Consider the following 26,322-nt stretch of genomic DNA (forward strand, 5'->3'; position numbering starts at 1 on the left):
TGATACCATTCCAACCCGCATGGTGGGCCCTGTCCACAAAATTGCCTGTGAAAAAATGTTGCTTCAACCTGTTCACATATGAATGGCTTATGATCCAGACTTCTCTGTGGCCCGGCCCCCAGGCGGGTACCTGGAGTGGGCGAGGCGTAGTTGACCTGCGGGTGACAACAAGTTCCCCTCCTGCGGGACAGGATGTGGAAACTGCAGAGAAATGGAACAAAACCAAACTTTAGCAATGCCACCTAAAGTAAATGCAACTGCACATAGCGCTTGTAACAGTTCAAAGACCAACGCCCTATTCTTTGAACCTCCTGCCCAGTCAGGCCCCGAGCCGTGGCTTCGGTGGCTGCCCTGATCCTGAAAGAATGGGTACCAAATTTGGATGCATCCAGGCCTGCTGTCCCTAGTGCCAATGCCAAAACCTTCCCAAACTGAAACCTCGTGAGGGGGGGTCCCGTCCTGGTGGATCAAAATGGCCCCCCTGCGCCCCGTGGCCCGTAAGCCATATATGTCTCAAGGTTGCCCACCGGACAGCGTGAGCTCCCCGGAGCTCTTTGCAAGATAGCGTGATCCCCACTCCCGCTCTGATCCATTTTTGATCTGGGGATTGATAAGGATACTGACCCTGTCTGTAGTTGAACATGGGCAAATTGCATCCCACCCTGCCAGTCGTGTTTATTACGTGACACCAATTCCTCAACCCTGAAGGCGCCATAGAAGGCGAGGGAAAAGCACATCTGAATAGTTGGACCTCACTGGTGGAACTACATACTTTCCCCTGTGCCTCCATGATGGGTGAGAGCCCGTCAATGCTAATTGGATGTCTAATGTCTGGCTGGGCCCTTTGCAGGCGTTGCCACCCCTTCATAGCCCCTTGAACCAAAAATGAACCCGTGGGATCCCTATGGCCCATCATCTTTGCAAAAAAGGCTGTCGCAGTAATGTGGCGCTTTGTGCATGCCACAGAACGCCCTCCATCCCTAAATTCCCTTATGAATGATATAACGGGTGCTGGGTCATGCCATGTCCCTTTCCAGCCTTGCCCTAAGGAAGTGCAGTATGCGGAAAATGCTCTCTCATAGGCCCGCCTAGTCCTGGGTGCTATTGTATAGATACAATGGGGGAACCCAGTGTCCCTCAGAACCTGGGTAAGTATATAGGTAAAGCTACAGTGGTTCTGTCGGGGAGAAAACAATTACTATACAAATGACAATGAATCTTGTTACCAATATTTTATATGACTCACTGCTTAAGCAATATGCCAGAGAGTAAAAAGTAAAAGTGGGCTAAATCACAGCACGCAAAAAGGTGAATATAATGGAACACAACGGTACAACAAAAAACTCCAAATTTGTTTGCAAAAATTATTATAATTATTTGATATTTTTTAGTTTTTCACAAAACATATTGAAAATATATTTTTCAAGGGCTGTCAAGGTGAGGCATAATTGTAAAGTGACAAGTGTTTCAAAGTGACAATGGGTGCCCAGTGCTGATGGTGCAGTACATATATACAAGAGTGAAGCTATAATCAAAGTTGAAGAATGGTCAGAACAACAACAAAGCCAATATCTTTGTGTTGGAAAACCACTCCCACACTAGAAGGGGTGGTGGTGGTCTTCCGGACACACTGTGGTAGCTTGGCTCGAGTGGTCAGGAATCAGGCTCCGTGCTAAGCATACAACATACCCAAACAATAACCATGCGTGCATCCGTTCCAAAAACGACTCTACACCGTAAAAATTATGAAAATAACTTTCTTTATCTGCTTTTTCTCTTAGTTGCTGATTGGAGAAAATAAATAACAATCACAATATACAAACTTTTTAGAAAGTGCAGGACAAATAAATACTGGCTTAATGATTCAATAAATAGGGGTGATCATAAATACTGAAGGCATAAATAAAAGTGCAATACAGACAGGCAATTAAATATTCTGAGGCAATAAATACTGTAACCAATAAATATTGTGCATCAATAAATACTGTGGACCAATAAATACAGTGGAACAATAAATAGGTTAAATACAATAAATACAGTGCCCCTAATAAATACTTAAAAGCTGACAGTGACACTCATGGATTCAGAACACTTTTGAATTCCTAAGGGCTGATTTGGCCCAGGCACAGCTTGTGGGGATGTGGAAGGCTTGGGGGTGTCTACTCCCTGGCTTGGTCAAGGCTGAGGCCTAAACTGAGGTAGATAAAGGGGGAAAATACCAGAGACCTGGCTCTCTCTCTCCACACAACTTCTCTAGATTAGTCCCAGTTCACCCCTGGCACAGTCAGGTTGGTTCCAGCACCTCCCTAGCCCCTTAGAGCAGTCTCTCAGGTCTCCACAGGGCCTTAGGCGCCCTCTACTCCACTTACTGCCCTTTTTCTGATGCTCCGACGCCGCTGGAGTCGGGTCGATGCCGTGAGGCGGTTCCAGCTCGATGTCGGCGGCCTCGGCACAATGTCAGTTCTTTGACGACGCCGGCGGCGGCTCCGGTCTCGACGTCAGCGGCCTCGGTTCGATCTCGGCCTCCGATTCGATGGCGTCGGGCAGTCTTACTCGATGTCGACTTCGGGCGGCTCCGGTCCGATGGCGACCTCGGCTTCGATGACGTCGGCCGGCCTTGCCTCGATGTCGACTTCCGGCGGCTCCGGAGTGCGATCCTCACTCCCGACCTCCGGTGCTCCTCACAGGTTTCCGGCGACTCCGGAGTGCGACCTCCACTCCCGACCTCCGGCACGATTCTCACAGGTTCCGGCGACTCCGGAGTGCGATCCTCACTCCCGACCTCCGTTACCCTTCACCTCGGTCTCCGACGACTCCGGAGGGCGGACTTCACTCCTCCGATGACGCCGCTCACTCGACCTCGGGTGACTTCCTCCTCGACCTCTGGTATTCCTCACGACCTCTGACGGCGCCCTCTCTCGACCTCTGGCGGCTCCGGGTACGACGTCTGCTTTTCCAGTCAGTGCCGCTTCTCCACCTCGGGCTCCAGGTCTTAGGCTACTCGACGTCGGACTACAGGGAAACCAGCTTCCAGGTCAGGATTTTGCTGTTCTCTTGTTTCCAAGGCCTGTTCCTGCTGTCCAGGTCCTTAGGACGACTTTTCTGGCTTCTTCCCACACAGGGCTCTAGGCTGGGCTCCGTCAGTAGGGACTAGTATCAAGGGTGGGTTTATGGACCCCACTCCAGGCACAAGTTTCCACCCCTGCTGCTTCACTCCTTCCTCCTTCACGTTTGTGCTGCTCACTCTTCACCAGTCAGGTGCCAACTGCCAGCTCCAACTGCCAACTCTCTCTCTTAGCTTCCCAACATTCTAAACCGCCTCCAACTGTCACAGGGTTCTGGAATGTTCTGGAAGGTGCTGGTAGGTTCCAGTGGATGCTGGTGATGTCACAGGTGGCCACCATTTTGTGCTCCAGGCCCTCAGACAGCAGTTTCAGGGGTAGATAAAATGGCTCCCTGAATCTGCAGCAACACTAAAAACGAAAACAAATGAGGGAAAAAGGGCCAAGTCCTACATAACCCCCTTCCAGCCAAAAGCCAGGGTAGACCGATCAATGCCTTGATGGACTTCCCTGCTTGGGGCGAGAAAAGGTGGACGCAGGCCCGCAACGGCAGGAGCACCCGCAAGTTCTCCTCCGCTCTGGAACCCAATGGTTCCCTAACGAACCTCCCTGGACCAACAAAACCACCCCACTGGGGCTCCCTAGCTAGTTGTGGCCAGGACCGGCCCCTGGGCCGTCCAGATGTCTCTGGCCCGGGTGATCTCGCGGAGTGGGGGGCAGTAGCCCCAGGCCTGTAGTGCCCGTTGACCACTCCGGTCCTCCTCCTTGCAGTCCTAAACTGCCTCTGGTCCTTCCTCCTGGGGTTCACACCCTTAGGCTGACCAGCCTTCAGGGGCGAGGCTCTCCTCCCCCTAACTCTCCTTCTGGGGTTCCTCACCCTACCCTGCGAGGCACCCTCAGACCAACACTTCCTCCTCAGTCTAGGGCCTTGACCCCTCAACTGATCCTTCAACCTAGGGTCTAAACCCTTAGGCTGAATCGGTGCCCGAGGCGAGACCTTCCTCCCTCTGCACCCCCTTCCAGATTTCAGCACCCTCCTAACGGGAAAAGTACCCCTGGAAGTCAATTTCGGGGGGACCCGGTTAACAGAGGCCCCACCCGCCAGGTCAGGCAACCCCTGAGCCTGGCATCCCAGCCCAGGACCTAAACCCTGAAACTGGGCTAACCCCAGAACCTCAGGCGCGCTGGTTACAGTTGCCCTGGGTCCTCCTGACACTAGGGGCTCCCCTGCACTGGAGGGCACATCGGGACAGCCTAGGCTCCCAACCTGGGGCTCCCTTGCGGAACTCTCCAGGCCCTGAGACTTCGGTTGGGGCACCTCGGGACACCTCCCCGTCTCACGCCTTCCTACAGATAGGTCGTGAGGCCCTACAACCCTCTCTCCCTGGGACCTAGCTGGGCTATCTGCCACTTCTCCCACCTCGCTGGGTTGGGAGATCCCTGCACTACCCACTTCAGGTTCCCACCCCAATGCCTCCTCAGACACCCTGGTGATGTCATCCTGGGGTAAATAAACTTCTAGCTCCTGTGGAGCTTCCGGTATGCTGCCACCAGTGTCCTCGCTGGACACACTCATCTGGAGGGCACGCAGCTCCAACTCCTTCATCTGAAGCTCGTGCGCCATCCTTCTCTCCACCATCTCTTTCTCCAGCCTTGCTAAGTCCCATGTGAGCTGTCTTTTCTCCCTCCGGTCTGTTAACTCCACTTTAGACAAGCCACCGCTAGAGGCACTGCTGCCCTTCCTGGAAATGGTTCTGGGCCCCACTGACAGGTTCCCCACCTCAGGTTGGTACATCTCAGCCCCCTCGGGGTCAGGCTCTCCATCCCTGTCTTCCTCCTCAGCCTTGCTTTCTCGGCGTGCCTCCCCCCAAGCCCTTAAGCTGGTTTGGAGTGCACCCTTCTTTGCTCCTGGGGGACAGTACACCCCCTCCCGCTGGCAAAACTCCCTGAGTTGGGCCACAGTGTACGTTTCTAGATTTTCTAGTACAAACTCCATCTTGCCCACTCAGGTTAGAGGACAGGTTTTTGTGCAGTAACTATGCAGGGGGGTACCTTTAATAATACCTCCTCCCACCACCAGAGTAAATTTGGAAAAAACAAAAACCCACAATTAGGAAAGCCGCTTTTGAGAAAACTCCCGGTGTAGGCCTATGGACTACCCACAGTTATTGCTGAGTATGCGTAGGCACAGCTCTATCCCACCACTGAACACCAATTTATGTTGGAAAACCACTCCCACACTAGAAGGGGTGGTGGTGGTCTTCCGGACACACTGTGGTAGCTTGGCTCGAGTGGTCAGGAATCAGGCTCCGTGCTAAGCATACAACATACCCAAACAATAACCATGCGTGCATCCGTTCCAAAAACGACTCTACACCGTAAAAATTATGAAAATAACTTTCTTTATCTGCTTTTTCTCTTAGTTGCTGATTGGAGAAAATAAATAACAATCACAATATACAAACTTTTTAGAAAGTGCAGGACAAATAAATACTGGCTTAATGATTCAATAAATAGGGGTGATCATAAATACTGAAGGCATAAATAAAAGTGCAATACAGACAGGCAATTAAATATTCTGAGGCAATAAATACTCTAACCAATAAATATTGTGCATCAATAAATACTGTGGACCAATAAATACAGTGGAACAATAAATAGGTTAAATACAATAAATACAGTGCCCCTAATAAATACTTAAAAGCTGACAGTGACACTCATGGATTCAGAACACTTTTGAATTCCTAAGGGCTGATTTGGCCCAGGCACAGCTTGTGGGGATGTGGAAGGCTTGGGGGTGTCTACTCCCTGGCTTGGTCAAGGCTGAGGCCTAAACTGAGGTAGATAAAGGGGGAAAATACCAGAGACCTGGCTCTCTCTCTCCACACAACTTCTCTAGATTAGTCCCAGTTCACCCCTGGCACAGTCAGGTTGGTTCCAGCACCTCCCTAGCCCCTTAGAGCAGTCTCTCAGGTCTCCACAGGGCCTTAGGCGCCCTCTACTCCACTTACTGCCCTTTTTCTGATGCTCCGACGCCGCTGGAGTCGGGTCGATGCCGTGAGGCGGTTCCAGCTCGATGTCGGCGGCCTCGGCACAATGTCAGTTCTTTGACGACGCCGGCGGCGGCTCCGGTCTCGACGTCAGCGGCCTCGGTTCGATCTCGGCCTCCGATTCGATGGCGTCGGGCAGTCTTACTCGATGTCGACTTCGGGCGGCTCCGGTCCGATGGCGACCTCGGCTTCGATGACGTCGGCCGGCCTTGCCTCGATGTCGACTTCCGGCGGCTCCGGAGTGCGATCCTCACTCCCGACCTCCGGTGCTCCTCACAGGTTTCCGGCGACTCCGGAGTGCGACCTCCACTCCCGACCTCCGGCACGATTCTCACAGGTTCCGGCGACTCCGGAGTGCGATCCTCACTCCCGACCTCCGTTACCCTTCACCTCGGTCTCCGACGACTCCGGAGGGCGGACTTCACTCCTCCGATGACGCCGCTCACTCTACCTCGGGTGACTTCCTCCTCGACCTCTGGTATTCCTCACGACCTCTGACGGCGCCCTCTCTCGACCTCTGGCGGCTCCGGGTACGACGTCTGCTTTTCCAGTCAGTGCCGCTTCTCCACCTCGGGCTCCAGGTCTTAGGCTACTCGACGTCGGACTACAGGGAAACCAACTTCCAGGTCAGGATTTTGCTGTTCTCTTGTTTCCAAGGCCTGTTCCTGCTGTCCAGGTCCTTAGGACGACTTTTCTGGCTTCTTCCCACACAGGGCTCTAGGCTGGGCTCCGTCAGTAGGGACTAGTATCAAGGGTGGGTTTATGGACCCCACTCCAGGCACAAGTTTCCACCCCTGCTGCTTCACTCCTTCCTCCTTCACGTTTGTGCTGCTCACTCTTCACCAGTCAGGTGCCAACTGCCAGCTCCAACTGCCAACTCTCTCTCTTAGCTTCCCAACATTCTAAACCGCCTCCAACTGTCACAGGGTTCTGGAATGTTCTGGAAGGTGCTGGTAGGTTCCAGTGGATGCTGGTGATGTCACAGGTGGCCACCATTTTGTGCTCCAGGCCCTCAGACAGCAGTTTCAGGGGTAGATAAAATGGCTCCCTGAATCTGCAGCAACACTAAAAACGAAAACAAATGAGGGAAAAAGGGCCAAGTCCTACACTTTGGTTATGCGGGACCACTCATTAGTGTGCACCAAGAGATTTGTTAAGACTGAGCCATGTATTATCGTCGACGTTTTGACCCTGATAATGCGTTAGTATGGTGTCAAAGCGGGTCTTCTTCAGGACAAAGGACAGCCCAGCAAGTGGGAAGTATCTCTAGGCGAGAGAGTAGAGGCTGCCAGAAAGATCTGCACTTGTCAGGAAGACTCTGGTGAGTGGAATCTCTGAGGTGAGGTAAAGTGAAAAACTCGCCTTGAAATAACACAGCAAAGTTGTTGAGTAGGAAATAAGTCAGGAAAAAGGAAGATAATTTGAAGTAAATCCAGTCATAAAGTCCGTGGATGTGAAGGCTTATCATTCAGGCTAGCTGCCACGAGGTCTGGTAGGTTGGGCACCAAGCTGCCACAGATGCTTCGGAAAAGGTGTGGGACAGTCCGCTGCTTCCGGATGATGAGACCTGAAAACCTGCATCTTGAAACGAGACAATGCGTCAGCCGCGTGGTTGAGAATCCCCGGGACATGCCTAGCTCTAAACATCACATTTAATCTCGTACATTGCAGCACAATTTCTTTAAGTAGGCGAAGCATCATCTTACACTTGGCAGACTGCTGGTTGATGCACTCCACCACCGCCATATCGTCTGACCAAAAAACCACAGACTGATTGTGAAACTGGTGTGGCCAGATGGTCACGGCCACCAAAATGGGGAATAGTTCCAGAAATGAAATGTTATTTGTTACGCCAGTGTCAATCCACCATGCGAGCCAATGCTGTGCTGCCCATTGCGAACCCAGGGTGGCTCCAAACCCCTCACTCTCTGCAGCATCCGTCATGAGGCCAAGCTCAGGACTGGACCTGGCTGGGCCACACTACCGCGCCATTGAAGTCACGCAGGAATGCCATCCAAATCCTGCTTAACCTCGCTGGACAATCGAGTGTGGTGATGATTTTCTCTCAGCCCTAACATTACCTGTGCAATGGAACGTGAAAAGGGGCGGGCCATAGGGATGATTCTTAAGGCAAAGTTCAGCATACCCACTGCCTTGTGTAGTTGATGCAAAGTCACTTTTTCATTGCGCAAACAGTCTGCTAATGCCAGCATGAAACCTTCCACCTTGCTCAATGGCAAGCGTAACACACCCTCAATGGAATCCAATTCAATGCCCAGAAACTCAATTTGTGTGGTCGGCCCCACTGTTTTTCCTTGTGCCAGTTGGACCCCAAGGTCCCTCAGGAGCAGTGTTCCCTGAAAGCTGCGCGCGCGCGCACCTCTGTGCCGCCAAGTGCGCAGTGTCCGGTGTGAAGCGCGCACATCCTGGGTGAGCATTCGCGCCGCACGCTTTGAAATCGCGAGCGGCGTGAAAAACGGTAATTTGCTGATTGCGGAAAGCCTATGCCCGCAGGGGCTCCTGCACTTGCCACATTTCTTTATTAATGGAGCGCTGCTGAGGGATCTTTGTGGGCCTTTGTGAAAATATTTGTTAATTGCAACACCATCATGCCCTGCAATTAACAAATATTTTCACAATGGCCCACAATCAGCCCCCAGCCGCGCATCTATTAAGAGAAGAAATGCAACAAGTTCAAAAGCACGACGTGTGCTTTACACGTCGTGCTTTTGGACTTGATGCATGTCTTGTCTTAATGAAACACGACTGCAGGCTGATTGTAGGCCATTGTGAAGGTCTCTTGCTTCCTGCCCAGACGAGACAAGGAAGGTGTCCGCTTCTGCACTGACGCTGGCAGCTGCGCCACCTCTTTATTACTCTTATTCCCTCTCTGTCTGTCTAGCTCCTCCTCACTTACTGAAAACCGTGACTCAAGAAATGGTTCTCACCCTCTTTCTTCCTGTCGTTCATTTGTTCCCCTGTGAAATGGATGCAAAAAAAGAAAAACACTTTTGCTGGAAATGCCGTTTTGACATTTTTCTATTCAAAAGTGCAGCCTCGGAAATAAAAGGTTCAAAATATGAAAAATCAATAACTAAACAAAGCAAGACGGAGTGTTCTTAAAGTGGCCAGATCGGTTTTATTCAAACCCCAAAAACATTAGCGTCACTTTACTGAGTTTGCCAGTCAAGCGCTGTTTTCCCCCGGTGGGGAAGTGCGCCAAACACTGCAGGTACTGCAATACCTGGTTGATGGGTGGATTGGAAAACAAAATGTGTACCGCGGCTTTGTGTTCACGAATGTGGTCTTTTTAAACCATACTGCTTACGTTTTGTGAGCACATAAGCAGTGGACATTGAAATGGGTCCTTTCCTGGCCCTGTAGTTTTCAGGCAGAAGCACTCACTGATTTCTGAATAGTGAGTGTAAAAGCGTTAAGTTCACCATGTTGCTCCTGCTTACATTTTGCATGCTTTATTTAATCTTTCATTCCCTATGAGTGTTTGCTTTTTCCAGGATGTTGTTACTTTTTCCTTTAAGGAGTATATTGCTCTGCCTAGTGCGTAATTTGAATTGAGTCGCATCCAGTTGTTTATAGCAGGTCAAATTGGATTGTAGTTGAAGGCAGTGTGAATTTCTCTCAGTGGGGCAGTATGGTGTTCAGAGAGGGAGCGGATGTAGTACTGGGGGCAGAGCTGCCACATTTAGAACTGGGGTACCAGATTCAGCCTTCATGAGCAGAACCACTCTCCTGAGGGAGCACATTTCCATGCTAGACCTTAGAAGGCCCTGCAAATCCAGAAAAGCCCTGGTGTCTTAACACCAGCAGGTGGACCCTAGCAGTGGCAAGTGTGGGTTCACCTTGAAGGCTTACCCACCACAATCCATACTGAAGTTCACCTCCAGTCTTGCAGGCAGGCCTACGAAGTAGCGGACCCTAGAGCAACAGTGACTCTGTCACTGAGGTCACAGGATCCCCGGAGAAGAGCTGGCTCTAGGGCAATGCGAACGGTGTGACCGCAACGGGTGCTGACTTTGAGTAGGGGCGTTGTATATTGTGGTTTTAAAAGCACTTGCTGCCTCCTTCCTGGCCTACAGCAATTTTCGGTAATAATAAAAATGTCATGATAACTCCGGTGAATAAAAGTCTTCCTAGAGCGAGTTCGGAGTTTTGTCTAGTGGAGTTTTTGACTCATGGAAAGATAGCGCAGAGGTTTTTTTAAAAAAATTTTTATTAGTTTATTTCAATTTCAGATTCAAAAAGATCACATACAGATGGTTATGCTGTAGCAATTGATGACACATTAAAAGTTCGTACACTCGGGGTGGCAGGAGATATCGACAATGAATTAGATGACAATCGTAGACACACAAACACTTGATAGTAATCAATCAGGTATACAATGTGGCAGTGGAGGATTACAGTACATTAATGACATGAGCAATCAGACATCAGTGACAGTCAACAGGTATGCAGTTAGCGGGCCCCAAATATCACGAGGTTTGGAAGTGCTAGGCAATTCCTCAGCATAGATAGCGCAGAGGGTTAATGTGCCTGCTGCTAAGAACATGTACCATGCCCATCACAAAGTGCACATATTGTAAATAGGTCAGTGGGTTACTGCTTTTGTCAGTAAGATTCTTTTGCTACTTGAAGTTTATAAGTTAAAATCCTAACAAAGAACAGTGAGCTATTAACTTTCATCTTGGAGCTGCATACAGACTGCAAGGTATAAACTAGAGCTTTATGTTTTTTTTCCCTAAGCCTTTGATTATCTAATGTTGCAAAAAGTGTTCATTTGGATAGAAATCAATAACGATTATTAAAGTGACCCCCAATCATGGTATTAAGTTTTAAATTCTGATTTTGTGTTTTTCCGGATCAATCACTATTAAACTATACTGCCTACTAATATGGTTGTCATGTGACTCCTATACCTTGTAGTCCTTTGTCTTATGTAACATTTCCCATACAGTGATTAACACATGTAAAATTGATTGTCTCTTTGTATATTGCTGACGACAGAAAATCCATGGCTCGGAAACAAATGGCTTGTGCCTCCACTTTTAAGCATATTTGGGACATTCTGTGATTAGAAACATATCCCACTTTGTGAATTTATTTTAATGTTAATAACTCATATTAATCGTTAAATAATCATGTGTATCCATTGGTTGAATTACATAGCATAATAAGCTGTAACTGGTCAGTGAAATGCCAAACAAATACTAAAGATTGGGATGTTTTGCAATCCTGGCCACACCTCCAACTCCGCCCACTGATCCAATCATCAGGTTATTCCCGCCTTCTGATTCTCCGCCCACAGTTCCCCTACTTTTTTCCCCACTTCGACCACTGATCTGGATGCAATGACAGAAGAAGCAAAATATCAGTCGGGTGGCACACTATTCTAAGCACAGATTTTTCGCTTAATTGCTTTTAAGCCATGCCCTTAATTGCCCCTTTGATAAACCCCCCTAGTTTTTTCATTCATCTTAAAGCCTGGGTCTACACGTGTGGCCGGGTTCTTGGCGCACACATAGCCTTGGCTGCAGCGCACAGAGACCTTACTCTGCCGCACATAGAGGAAATAAATTAGAGGGAACATTGCTCAGGAGTGCACAAAATGCTTCCAAAGCCCTGCCACACTCCTGTGACTGTGGTGCCCCTAACAACAAGAAGTCATCCAAGTAGTGCAATACCCAGTGGTGCCCGGTGACCTGCCTGAAAACCCACTACAAAAAGGAGCTGAATTTCTCAAAATATGAGCAAGAGACCGAGCACCCCATTGGCATGCACTTGTCCATGTAGAACTTCCCTTCTAGCTGGAACCCCAAAAGATGGAAATCCTGTGAATGGACTGGCAGTAGGTGGTAAGCAGACTCTATGTCAGATTTTGCTAGTAAAGTTCCTGGGCCCAGCGACTGCAGCATTGCAATTGCCTGATCCAATGATGCATACCTCACGGAGCATAGGGCTTCATCAATGGCATCATTCAGTGACTGACCCCTGGGAGTCGATAGGTTATGGATCAAGCGGAACTCCCCGGGTCCTTTTTGGGTACCACCCCCGGCGGTGAGCAGACAAAATCCTCCCAGGAACTGAATCAAAGGGACCTGCCAGTCTCCCCAAACGCAGTTCCTTCAGAACTTTGTCTCTTGCCACAGACATGTTATCCCTCACTGACTGCTGATTGCGGCAGTAAGAAACCCCAGAATAGCCGGGGGCAGGAATCCTGAATCCATCCCTGAAACCTTCCAGCAAAATCTGGGCCATGTTTGGGCAGCAGTACTTTTAACCAGGGTATCAAAGCCATTGTGTCTATGGGTGAGTGAGTTTTACCAAGTAAGGAACCCTCATTCTTGATTCTTACCTCCCTTGTCCCTTGATTTTTTTAAACATTTTGATTCTGGGTGGGAGGATAAGCCACAGAAGGAGCGGATATGTCTAAATTTACATGATCCATTGGGCCAAGTGCACGTCTTTTTGTTGAAGTCCCGACATGCCCCCTCCTGCTGCCCCCTCCCCCGCTTGGAGTGGCCCTGACTGAAAGGATTGCCCTTTTGGCTATGCCTTGCTTAGGTAGTTCATGTGCCTTAACCACAAAATCATATCTACCTGGTCCCATGTGACTGCTGGGTCAGAGATCTTCTCTCTTCTAAACGCCTTGCCATATTCCTTCCAACACATACCCCCATTCTGTTCTGGTAGCACACCAATTCTGTGTTCAGCCCTGGGAATTTTTCAATAATTACTGCATGGAAGTTGGAAAATGCCTTAATCCAGTTAATCAATGATTCCTCAACTTTCTTCCTAGTAGGCCAATTGGCCCAGTCCCTTGGGTGAGCCCATTCCTTTAGCTTTTTGGCCTCTTTCTTCTCATCTTTGTCTACCAATAAGGAGAACATATTCACGTATTCCCCCTTCAAAATTTGTTCTTTTACGTCCTGCGCTATGTCCAGCGCCAGACGCTCTCTGTTTGAGCGCAGCTCCCCCAAACCTAAACTTGGCAACAATTGTACTGTACCTGCAGATGTGCCCGCTTGCCTCTTTGCGTCTTCCGGTCCTGTAGCTGTGGGCTTCTTTGAGGGTTCTGGGACACCTGTGTTACTCCCTGCACCTTTTGGGCTCTCCACTGGTGGCGGCACCACCTGATTAGCTCTCTCTACTTGTGCTACTAAGCTCTTAGCTCTCTTTACTGCATCCCCTTCAGCTAACAGGACCCCACTGCCTGCAGATGGAATTACCGTCCCTGCTTTAGCTGGCCATGGAAGTAGCACTGCTAAATTTGCCACTAAATGAGGCTGGCCTGGGACCAAATTAGGGGTACAGCCGGAGGATAGTACTGGCTGAGCCGTGGCCTCATTTAACACAGGACCCCCTGGCACGCTCGGCTGCACTGGTCCTCCCATGCCCGCTGGTGGAATTGCTCCCCCTGGAACTGGCCCCCCTGCCCCCGCTGGGACCACAGGTACTGGAACTACAGGCACCAGGAGGGGTGGGACTTCAGGCACTGGGACCGATAGTCCTGGGAGGGCTGGGACTACAGGCTCTGGGAGCGCTGGGAGGGGTGGGACTACAGGCCCTGGGAATACTGGTACTGTGGGTACTGGAACAGCTGGAATTGGAAACCCCTCAGGGGCTGGCTCCCCTCCCCCATGTTTTTTCCTTGATCTACGGGGTACCGGAGGGAATGCTGCCCTGGGTGCAACCCCTAAATGCCTGGGCCTGTCCCCATCCTCCTCCTGCCTAGCCACTCTCCTGCGCAGCTCTGCCACGGTCTGACCTAGGTCGCTCATAGTGCGCATCATTGTAGCCATCCATTCCTCCATCCTAGTTGGGACCTGTCCCCTCTTCACCTTGGGTGCCATCGTTAAAAACTCTGTTTTAAATAAAAATTAAGCCTTCAGTCTTAAACAATTGCAGCTGGCCCCACTGGCCTAAATTACCACCTTAAATGCCCACTAATACGAGAGAGCAATCCTGCACCACAATTCCGGGGACCCTTTAAGCTAGCACAACACCTTGCTGCCTGGTCTGGGACAATGCCCAAACCCTTACCTCTTAAGCACTCCCCTAGTCGACCACAAGCACCCCCACAGCCAGAGCCACTCCCTCAGGCTAACCCTGTGGGTGGGGTGAGTAATGCTCTAACCCAAGTGGCTCCTGACTGCGGTGAAAGTGCCAGTTTACCAGGGGTGCAAGAAGCTTGAATCCTAGTCCCAGCAGGCTTCTCCACGCTCAGCAAAAAGACCCCCAGGTGCTCCCACAAACAAGACGACCGATCACTGCACCAGCTGCTCCTGCCGATAGCTACCACTGCTCACTGCCCCCTGGCTGCAGCCGGATGTAAGTACCCTGCAGGTAGCAAAAAACAAAGAAAGCAGGGAAGAGGGACAAATGGAGCCACCTGTGCGTCCTCCCGGATCTCTATTCACTGCCCCTGGTTGCCGATCTGTGAGGAACTTGCTACCAATCTGCGAGGAACCTGCAGTCAGGGAGAAAGCAAAATGCAAAATGCAGGCATCCAGGCGTCCTACCCGGTGGCTGCTTCCGCCGAAAAATGCCCCCAGCTGCTCCCGCCAAAACGAAGGAAATTCTGCAGAGAAAGGAACCAAACAGCTGCTCCCGCCAAAACGAAGGAAATTCTGCTGAGAAAGGACACAACTAAACAAAAACTGAGGTTTACGAGCCCTCCGCATGTGGCTGGTGATGAGCTGCATTCGGGGGGGGGGGGGGGGGGGGGTAGAGCAGTGTAGAAGAGACTCTCCCGCCGTTCTGCTGCTCTTTTTAAAGAGCGCTTCTCCCTCAGAACAGGATCAAACAAGTCCCGGTGAGATCCGGGACCCGTTTCCATTGCGTTGCCCCGGAAGCGGTTGAAACTGCTTTCAGGGCACACCTGCATTGGCCAATGGGTGAGTGCAGGGAGGGTGAGCCCCAAGCGCGTCATCAGCGCTGGCCTCGTCCCTCCCTGCCATGAAAGTGCGCCGTGGACAGGGCCGGACTGGCCGTAGCGGGCACCGGGCAATCCCCCGGTGTGCCGCACGGGTGGGGGCCAGTTTTGGGCCCCTGGGGGCCGTTTTTGTTGCAGGGCTGTTTTTGCAGCATAGCTGCAAAATCGGCCCTGTAGCAAAATCGGCCCTGTAACAAAATCGGCCGGAAACCGGCCCTGGCAAAGAGCTTGGCGGCACCCCCAACCTCCGGCGGGGGGTGGGTGGGGACAGCCGAGCACTTCGCCAGGGCCGGTTTTGGTTCCCAGTCCGGCCCTGGCCGAGGACCGGCACAACTGCCATTTTGGCGATGTGACCGAGTTCCCGGTCGCGCCTTCATACACACGACACTTACCAGGGCGGTTGAGCTACAATGTGCAATGTACAACACAGAATAACAAAAAGTCAGTGCATTTAATAGGCATGGAAATGTGCAATAATGCTAATGCTTTAGAATACTTTCAAACGAAATCGCATTTATTAATACGCACACTCTGATATATAATACATCTGTGTTCTCCCTGTCCTCTCCTTCTTGTCCACACCCTGATCACAGGAAGTGACGTTCAGGGGCTATGGGCTCTGACAAATGCTGGGTCATAGTGCCCTTCTAAGAACACCACAGATGGCCTCCCTTAGAGAGCTGTTACAGATAGTGGATTTTACTCATCCATCAGGGGCTGATATATTTTTGAGATTAGTTGCAATTTATGTGCAAAACAAACCTGTGCGCGCGATCCTCCGGTGTTTCATCTATCCAAATCTGATTTGAGGTCTGATCTACACCTTGAGCGTGGTCTTTAGCATTTAACAGATGCTGCACAGATACTGCTCGTCTGTTTGACAGAGCTCTTTAACAGTAAACCTGCTAAACAACCAGGCCATGTGTTTTGGCAAAGCAGATAAGGGGAAGGGGTTGTTCATCAATGAAGTCACACTGCAGAGTATGTCATACTATAAATAGCGCTATTTCTGGTGAATAACAGATTGAGTTGGGGGCAGAATTGCAAATTGCAATAAAATAGAACATTGACTAATAGCTCAGCTTCGAGTTGCTTTATTGAGAGATTTGCTGGCATGCAAGAAACTCCTTTTCTAAAATCTTATTGATCAGAACTGATTCCATCCCTCATGCATGGCTCACCAGTATGAACACTGTGTTCTCTACACTTTCTTGTCAGTCCGGAAGCTGCAATGCTTAGAGGATTCTTTCACTTAGCTGACTGTCCCCTTAGTGATACAACGATAAAACGTAATCTTGCCGCTGTGTGATGGTTTGCTACACATGATTGGTTCTTTACAGCAGCTAGAGCAAACTCTTTGCTAAGCCTATGGTACCTGGAACTTATTGGACAGCATATAGCTAAAACCATTGTTTTGTATAATTTTGCACAAGCTGTCTCTCATTTATTGGTTGTGACCCGTTAGGAAGGAGACATGGCTGCCCACCTTGCATCTTGACGATCCAGGTTGCAATCCCAAACTTACCCAACATCCTGCTTTTCTGGGTTCCAGTGCCTAACAAATACAAGCATTGGCAAAGCCAATATGTTTCACCTAAGTGAGAGCTATTGGTGTTGTCAATGTTTTTTAACGATGTTCCACAGTAGCGTGGGCTGCTGTTCAACATGGGTCAAAGTAAATAAAGACAAAGTGCAATGGCACAGCCAGGATTGACTGCGCCATAGAGCTTTGTTTTGATTTACTTTAAGCCAGGTTTCACAGCAGTCTTTAAAAAGACATTAACAAACCCAAAAAGCACTGCATGGGTTATTTGGCTTTGTTAATGTTTTTAAAGGTGGTTTACAATAATTAACAAAGCACTATGGCGTGGCCAGAACTGGCCATCATTGCACTTTTTGTTATATGGAGGGGAGGGCAAAAAAAGGACATTAGAGGGGGTTGAAGGGACAAAAGCAAAGAATCAGGAGGGGGAGAGCTGACCTCTGTGATGCTGATGTACCTCATCGGCTGGCCGGTCTTTGCAGTGTTGTAATCCGGATTGGACTTCAAACAAGCAATGGTTGCTGTTAGGGGTCTGGTTCCCCAGTTATTGGTGCAGGGCAGCTCCTGGGGCTCCTGGCATCTCCAAACTTGGTGAGGAGACTGATCTGACCTCTGGGAGAATGGTGACCTCCTCTTGGGTGGCTGCTGCATTGGTGAACCGGGTGGTTAGCAATTTGGTGAACTGGACATTGCGGTTGGTGCCTGCAGGTTGCAGAGAAGAGGCCCCTCCACTTTAAAGGAGATGCTGAAAGCTTGAAGGGCTGGTGGCTTTCTGAGGCTTTTGGAGGATGCCCAGCTGCAGGAATGAGTCAGGTTGTCATGATTATTTGGACAGGAGAAGGCAGGCTTTGGCACCAAAGTCCACCGGTAGTACACAGTTCTCGCATCTTCTTCGGCTCTTCTTTGTCATTCATCTTTTTGTGTCAGGTGAATCTGAGTTACTGATGTCAGAGGGCAATCTAAATACTGAATTTAAGGGTGTTAAGGGAAGTGAAAGGTAGTAGCCAATGGGCCACTTACTCGTGGGGTCACTACACTCCCTATATGATCACTTCCTGTGGGGAGTGGGTAAAAACCTGTCCTAGAGTTCCTAATTCCACCAAAATCAAGATGGCGAATCTCTAATTCGTGGAGCACATCAGGCAGCCCACCTTAGGCATGTGACTAGCCTTGAAGTACATGTCTACTTGCATATTTAATTTCCCACTTGTCCTGGTGCCATATGGGCCCCACGGCAGGGGTGGCATCTCCAAGGCCTGGGGGAAGTTTCGGTCGTATATCAAAGGTGGCAGAGCCTTTAAAGCCTCTGGCGTTGGTAAGCAGATTTACTGGCCATCCTGCTGGAGGAGATGTAACCACCTCCTGCCAGAACAGGCATTGTTTTTGACCTCTGAAAGCATGGGCTCTCACATCCAGGGGTCAGAAACATGTCTGAGGAGGCATGCTGGAAGATATCAGTCAGCCAGCACACTAAGATGGCTGGTAGGTTTTCAGGGGGCACCTCTAAGGTGCCCTCTGGGTGTATATCTTAATCAATCCAGTACTGGCATCAGTATGGATTTATTAAGACAAGGTGTTTGATATCAAACACCAAAGGTTTCAGTGAAGTCATCATGTAGCTGGGGAATTTGCAATGACCAGTGCCCAGTATATGTACTTAAGATGGCTTACCGTTCACTTGTACTATCTAGCAATTGAACTAGACAGCATAGGAGCATATCTGCTCATGAAGATATGTCCTCAGATGTAATATAATGTACTGTGCCTTTGGGCTATAAGGCCTGCTGTAGGGGTGACTTACATATATTGCATGCGGTATCTGTGGGTATGCACAAAGGTGTGTGCCATGTCATGCTTTCACATGTTTCTGCACCATTTCACACAGCCTGCAATGGCAGTCTGCATGGGTTTGGTGGTGGGTCCCTTAGGTTGGCACAACACATGCTGCAGCCTTTAGGGACCCTCTTTAGAACCCATGCCCTAGGTACCAGGGGAACCATTTACTAGGGACTTACAGAGGTGCTAACGGACTTGCCAATTGGGGAACAACAGAGCAGTTACCTTGTTTTAGGGAAAGAGCAGTGGCACTGGGGACTTGGTTAGTAGGAAGACAGTGCACTTTAGTCAGAATTGCATCAAATACCAAAACAGTGGGGGTGACCATGTCAAAAAGGGGCACTTCCCTACACTTGTTGTTTATGTCTGGAATGCTCATAACTTTGATAAACATAAAGTGAGCTATTATTGCAAATAAAACTATTCCTGCTATTTGTTAAACACTGTATTTCACTCAAAGCACTCACATGAGGTTACAGAAAGTAAAATTAACAGGAGGTCTGTTTAGCAGGATGCACATACTGGAGGAGGGTGACCGATTTTAGGTTCTCTAGCGGGGCTGCTCACATTGCAATTCAGACAGGCTGTAGGTAATAAAAGAGGTGCAGTTTTATTTTACCCATTACTTAATATTAGTCCAGGTATCATATATGTGGTACATTCTTTTTTCAGACATCCCCATGGGACCTGACATTGCGACTGCCCTATGGGTAGGTTTTGGTCGATGTAAAACGTGCTTTCCAACATGAGACTGTAGATGAGCCGTATGTTTGTTAGAGCAAATGTGGGTAATTCAGACCAAGATGCCTCTGACCAAGAGTGAATTACTAGCCTTCTTCTGATTTTTCACCAATTGGAAACATTCTTAAATTGCAGCCTGTTAGAAATGGGATTTCTGACTAGCTGAGACTTGCACCGAAGAGAGGCAGACAGCACCACTCTGGTCAGGATAAGGGAGTTACACTTCTAAAATAACCCCAGCTCACCCCTTTGGTAGCTTGGCACGAGCAGCCAGGCTTATCTTAGAGGCAGTGTGTAAAGCATTTGCACATAACCAACAGTAAAACAGTGTATGCACTACAGAAGGACACCACACCAGTTTAGAAAAATATCCAATTTTTATATACTTAAGACAAGACCAAATACGATAAAAATCCACAATACTATAGTTCAAAATCTTCACTTATCAAAATATGCTTTAAAAATAGTTCCTTGATGTCGATAGCTCCATCTGGGGCTATCACGGCATCGTGAACAACAAATCCAAAAACAGTTCTGGCTGACTGCGGGTTCGCAGGCCAACTACGGTGCCGGGAAGACCCGCAAACAGTACCTTTCAGAGATGCAGAGCGATGCGGCCCTTGAAGTCACTCGTGTTGCAGGTCAAGCTCCTTTTTGATAGGATCCGGGGCGCTGGCGCCAACAGGCGTTGGGTGCTGCGTTGTGAAGCGCAGCGGTGCGGCGTGCGGTGCCCCCAGGTCACGGTGCGAGCAGCGGGTCGGTGGTGGCGTCAGATGGCGTCATCGGTGAGACCAGGGTCGCGGTGCGAGATGGAGGCGGTGCTCGTCACGGTGCTAGCAGGTCACGGTGCAAGCAGCGGCATTTTCGTTGCTGAAGCGCTGTCGTCGGCTGACGAACTAGAGTGGATGACACCGGCGTCAGTGGGCCAAGGCTGCAGTGTGGGATGAGGGCGGTGCGTCGTGTAACTTACGGGCGGTGCCCCCGAATCACGGTGCAGGCAGCGGCGTCGATTTCAGTGGAAAGTGGTGGCATCGGGAAGGCCACAGCGTTGTCGTGTAGCGAGGCGGTGCAGAGTACGGTGACCACAGGTTGCGGTGCGAGCAGCGGCTCGGTGAAGGCATCAGCGGGCGTCATCGGTGAGACCAGGGTTCGGGTTGCGGGGTTGAGGCGGTGCCGTCTGCAGTGCCTTCAGGAGACGGGTTTGGCAGGGTCGTCGTAGATGTTGTCGAGTGGCGTTCTCCGGGTTGCAGCACAAAACACACAGTCCCCAGTGCTGAGGGTCGAAGAACCTGAAGTCTTTGCTGTTCCTGAGACTTCGTGAACAGGGGGCAAGCTCTACCTCAAGCCCTTGGAGAGTCTCACCAATTTGGTTGCAGAAAGTCCAGTCCAGGCCTTTCATTGCCCAAGACAGAAGCAGCCACTGCAGGTCAGTCCAGCAAAGCACACAGCAAAGTGGTTGTTCCTTTTAGCAGCTTCTCTGGCGCTTCTTCTGTGCAGTCTTCTTGAGCCAGATGAGTTCTAAAGTTCAGGGGTCTGGGACCCAGTATTTGTACACAAAAATCATTTGATCTTCCAGGCAGAGGGTGTCGGTGTCCGGCCAGAACCAGTTGGGCCTTCTCTGGCGTGTGGCAGGAGGTGGAGACGGCTTTGTCAGAGGCAGACCAGGCCCTTTGAGGTGCAAGGAAATCCCCTCCCTCTTCCCCCATCGTAACCCAGGTCTATTTAGCCCTTTCCTGACCTACCTAGACTATCGGGAGCCACCCTGCTTCCTAGCCATCTGTCGTCCAAAAACCAGACAGGCAATCCACATTCCAGCAGAGGCACACGGGATGACCGAGCAAAATAATACCCACTTTCTAAAAGTGGCCTCTATGAACTCAGAATGAAAAGGGTACCCTCGCTAAAGGCTGCGTCTTTAGACGCTGAGTTCAGGCATACCAAACTTCCTTCACTTATACCTTTTTCGGGCTACGTACGATGGGTGGCATAATCTGTGCTCGAGGCCCCCTGAGTAGCGGTGGACTCACAAGCTCCGGCACCCGCAGTGCCCTTTACTGGGGACTGACAAGTAAGTCACACATCCAATCATAACACAATTTACCACAGGAGCACCAGCGCTTTACCTCTGATCAGCAGTGCGAAAAGCACGCAGAAACGTTATACCAGCAAAAACAGAGTCAAAACCGGGAGGGCAGAAAGCAAAAACTCGGGGAAAACACACCAAAAGATGCCAAGTCTAACACAGCCCCTGCACAAACATCTGCTTATAGGGCGGTTGGAATTACAAATGCTGCGATAAACTTCATACCCCAAGGAAAACTGTGGGTGTCGATGTGGAAAGATAATTGGGTTCTAAACTTGGGTTCCCTGATTTCACAGGTTGGGATAAATAGCACTAATAATCTGTTATACTATTAGAATATTTTGTACAGGCCAGGACATCTGTGCTTTAATCACCTCTTGTGAAATGACTAAAATGACTTCCCTCTCCCAATCTTGTATCCCCGACTCTTGTACATCCTTATGTGCCAAAATTGCTACACCTTCACCTCCTGATCATATTTGTCTGTTTTGATTCACTTTAGGGCCATTCAGCTTCTCTGGATATGTGGATATCACAGTCCTTTATTGTGAATTCATGACTACTCAGCCCTTGGAGGGACCTGTATCTATGGAGATTTGGTGGACCTCACAAATGAAACCCCTTCCGCAGTGGAGCATAGATCAGAAACAGCACCATACTTGGCTCTTGAGAGACTTTTGGGAGAAACATAAATGCCTAGAGGCATCAAGGTCTTCATTCAGACCAGGACCTGTCAAGAGTTCTTTGTGAGAGGCATGTCCAAGTGAGACTCTGGCTCTTGGTTGAAGCCCCTCTGGCAGCCATGTCCACTTCAGCCCAGGAGATGATGATGGGGGAAATTATTCTGAGGTACAGCCTATTCAGGACCAGTACAGTCTTTGTGAGAAACATTAACAATAACCCCAGCACACATTGTTTGTATTGGGATGACAGCTATAGCAATAGTGTGTCACATAAGAACAAGAAATCTTGGGATGAATATTTTCAAAGTCCTTTATTCTTCTTATTTTGGGCTCCTTGGACTTCTGTATTTTATGAGAAGCAGGCCATACAGGTAATAAGCCAACACGTGTTTCGTCGCCAGGTTGGGAATTAACCCGCGACTTTTTCAAGGCTCCTGTATTCTATGTTAAGTTCTTTTTTTAGTGTGGTGATAATTCCGACCCACACAATACGTGGGTAAAACGTAGTACCTGATATTCAATAGCCAGAACCCAAATCCGGTCTGGTGTCAGCGACGTGAAAAGGTGCCCTCGTCGTGTGTCCCGACGGCTTCTCGAGTGTGAGTGACTCACATAGAATACAGGAGCCTTGAAAAAGTCGCGGGTTAATTCCCAACCTGGCGACGAAACACGTGTTGGCTTATTACCTGTATGACCTGCTTCTCATAAAATACAGAAGTCCAAGGAGCCCAAAATAAGAAGAATAAAGGACTTTGAAAATATTCATCCCAAGATTTCTTGTTCTTATGTGACACACTATTGCTATAGCTGTCATCCCATTACAAACAATGTGTGCTGGGGTTATTGTTTTTGTTTATTGAGAATGTGACTGCTGTTGCATTAATTGGGGAAGGTCAGTGGTTCTCCCCGCCTTTCAGCACCATTAAAACACTTATTAGAGTGAAATCAGATAGGGAGTGAACTCACCCTCAGAGCGCCATTTCCCCTTAATAGTATACCACTTTACACAAGTTATTATTTGTGAGAAACATTGCCTGTTGAAACAAGACCCTGTTCCCGGGTGGAAGCACTTTTGAGAGACAGGCCTTCCCATGGGTTGAAGTTCCACTGTGAAACAGGGCCTGTTCTGACAAATGGGCTGGGTCCGTTTTAAGTGTGATGGAATTGGATACTTAATAAAAAGAACTTTATGGAAAAAGTCACCAAAGTCTGAAAATGAATTGAAAAACGAGATATGGAAAGTAATTGAAAACAAAAGAGTGACTACAGATACATGCAATTTTAATTGGAAAGTTCAGGAAATTAGGCTGCCCTCCTAATATTGTGAAAGCGTTTACCAAGGATTGAGTTTTGTTGGCGGTCAGAACTCCAGGCGTGGGCATAAGAGAACTATAAGATTGGGATAATTGACCGGTGCCATCCAGAAACACCACTGCTGGCTGTCTTTTAGAACCTGTTCAGACAAAGCCCTGCTTCTGGGTGGAAGTAATTCTCTAAAAATGCTGCCTGTTCAAGTCATGTCAGACCAAGCCCTGTCTCTCGGTGGAAGTCATTTTGAAAGACACCCCATTAAGGTCAGTCCCTGGCATTTGGAGAAAGTCCCTCTATTAAACCAGGAATGTTCTGCCAACTCATTTGCATTGGTTTAAGAGATAGTAACTGCTCAATGATAGGGCCTATCGAATTTTGTATTTTTGTGAGGACTAGGTTTTCTGCAAATTTATGTATTTGCCGTATTTGCCACATATTCCATAATCTGCTGCATATTCTACAGATTTAACAGGAAAAAAAAATCTAGCTCAAATGGATGAAAAATTACTAAAAACTCAGCGTTGCGTGTTGCCACGCAGTGGGAGGCCCTTCGCAAATGTTGACTGGTCACCTTTCTGTTGCTTTTTGCTGTATCTCTGCTAACCCGGTACTAATGAGATGTAACCTTTGCGCAGACAGTGATAACATGTCAAAATGACAAATAATTTGGTCCTTCCCTGCCGCATTATTCCAGTAGTCCTACTGAGGGAAAAAACGATAAATGATCTTAAAGAAGAAATTCTGTCATTAGAAAAACATCATTGGTGTTTTGCAGTCATAATTTGATGAAAGACGATCACTGTGAAGGACAAACAAAGCATTCTTCAAGCCAGAAAACATAGCTAATGTCATTACTGATCCTTTCAGCAAAAACTAAAGAAAATACAACAAATAATGAAAATAGAATTGGGTAGTAGCACCCCGATTGTGCGCTATGGAAAACAACAAGATAAGAAACTAATGTTCCTTTTGCATGAAGGATCCTGGGAATGATGTCGTTTGACTATGAACATAGACCCTGGGGTTAAAATCTGATGGTTCCTACGCATGCAATATATTTGTGATTTTAGGCGCTGTGGCACTTCCCACATAGGATGTCCTTTATGTCACTTTTCCCAATCCTTTCTTTCCTCCTATTGTTAACAAATTGAATAGTTTCAAGGACTTCAACTAGGAAAAGTGATTAGTGTTAGGTGTGGAGGTATTTTGCTGCTGTTTGGTGTTGTGGCCCAATGTTGGTGTGCTGATGGGGAGGACATTGTAGAGGTATTTTGGACTTGCTGGGCCTCATGCATGTTTTCAAGCCTGTTCTGCTCAGGATGCAAGAGTCCAACTTCATGATGATATGATGTTGCTACACCGCTGACATTGGTTAATTTGAAAAAAAAAAAGTGCCAGGGTTCTCATCAGGAGGCAGCTTGCACCAGCCCATTTCTCCTGTTAGCGCCGCCTAAAACAGAACCAACTACTAACCATGAAAGTGGGGGAAAGGGTGTGGCGTAATGACCAGAGTGGCCGACTCAGGAACTTGGGAACCACGTTCGAGTCTCGAGGTAGGCTCAACATCATGTGATTCTGGGCAAATCACTTAATCTCCCCGTAAATGAATGTGTCTTTAACTGGTGCTCATGAAAAGTGCTGGTGTTGGTGATTAAGTGCTGGTGCTGCGCACCGGAACCAATCGGCTCAAATGGAGCACTTACAGCTGATCTCTTTGTAGATTATCAAGAGTTGATGAGATTTAACACTTGTAGCCACATCAGGTTTTATACTGAGCCACACTACCAGCACTGTTGAAGAGTTATTGTAACATAGCATTTGGGACACCACTGACATCCCAGTAGGTGATCAAATGTCATTACTAGATTGCAATAACCTAAATAATGTGTATATTTCAATGCAGCAGAAGTGTTAAGTTTCTTACAGACCTTTATTGCTGCTAAACATTGACTACAAAAGTCTCAGCAAAATCATAGTAAGCCATCTCCTCCATAGCTCCCATAACTAGTCCACTTGAACAAGAATGGGTCTGTACCTGGATGTAGCACATCACCTAATATTAGGTGCCTGTTTCAAGTGCTTTATTCAACACCAAATGCCGTCCAGAGTGCAGTGGTTATCAGTTGACCTTGTGAAAACCTGTGACTCAGTCAACTGGAGGTATCTTTTCTTAATGCTAAGGAGGATGGGTATAGATGAGATATTTATGGGTTGGATCAAGATGGTATGCGCCCTCTCATCTGAAAGAGTCAAAAGTGGAAGGACGATATCTGACCAGTGTGAAATAGAGAGACAGAGGGCAGCCGGCTAACCCTGCTGATGTTTGCATTGGCTATGGGGCACCTGGCTAAGGCATTTCAGTTGCAGGAGGAATCAGTACAACAATTGAAGGGACGTTGTTTTCCTGTACGCCAATGACTTGGGTGTATCTACAGGATGCACCTACTGGACTTGGTAAAGCATTAGCAGTGCTATTTAGCAGTGTTTAACCATGTGTCTGGCCTCCAGGTCTACTGGCCTAAAACCTACATGTTACTGAATAAATCCAAAATTACAGCAGTGCTGGGTCCATGCTGATAGCACAGCCTAAAAAGGAAGGGGAGACACTATATGAGCTAAGGTATAATGATAAATAGACTTGTTGATGACACCCGAGATCAGTGGGTGATACCCCATCAGCACCCAATCGTTTTAATTGATGTCTTTTTACTGAATTAACTAGAAGCGCACAGATAAAATCCACAGTATACAAGCAGTGTTTGATACATTGGATGTCTAAAGCAGAGGAGACTTTCAAGTAGAGTTGTATGTCGTATGCATATTGGCGAATTTTGATGCGGTTATTTGAGAGTTGTCATCTCCCTTTGGGACTATTACAATTCGTCATAAACAACGTATTTTTTTCTTGAAGCAAATCGGCGTGATTTAATCCCTTCATTGGTCCAGACACTTTTTTGGTCTTTCTGCTCCAAACTATTCCTATCCTAACGAGGGCCCCTTAATTACCAGGGTCGAAACACCATAGACGCCCTATTAGCAAAGTGGGAGTGGATTGATATC

This window comes from Triturus cristatus, chromosome 3_2, assembly GCF_964204655.1.
Source record: "Triturus cristatus chromosome 3_2, aTriCri1.1, whole genome shotgun sequence".
NCBI lineage: Eukaryota > Metazoa > Chordata > Amphibia > Caudata > Salamandridae > Triturus > Triturus cristatus.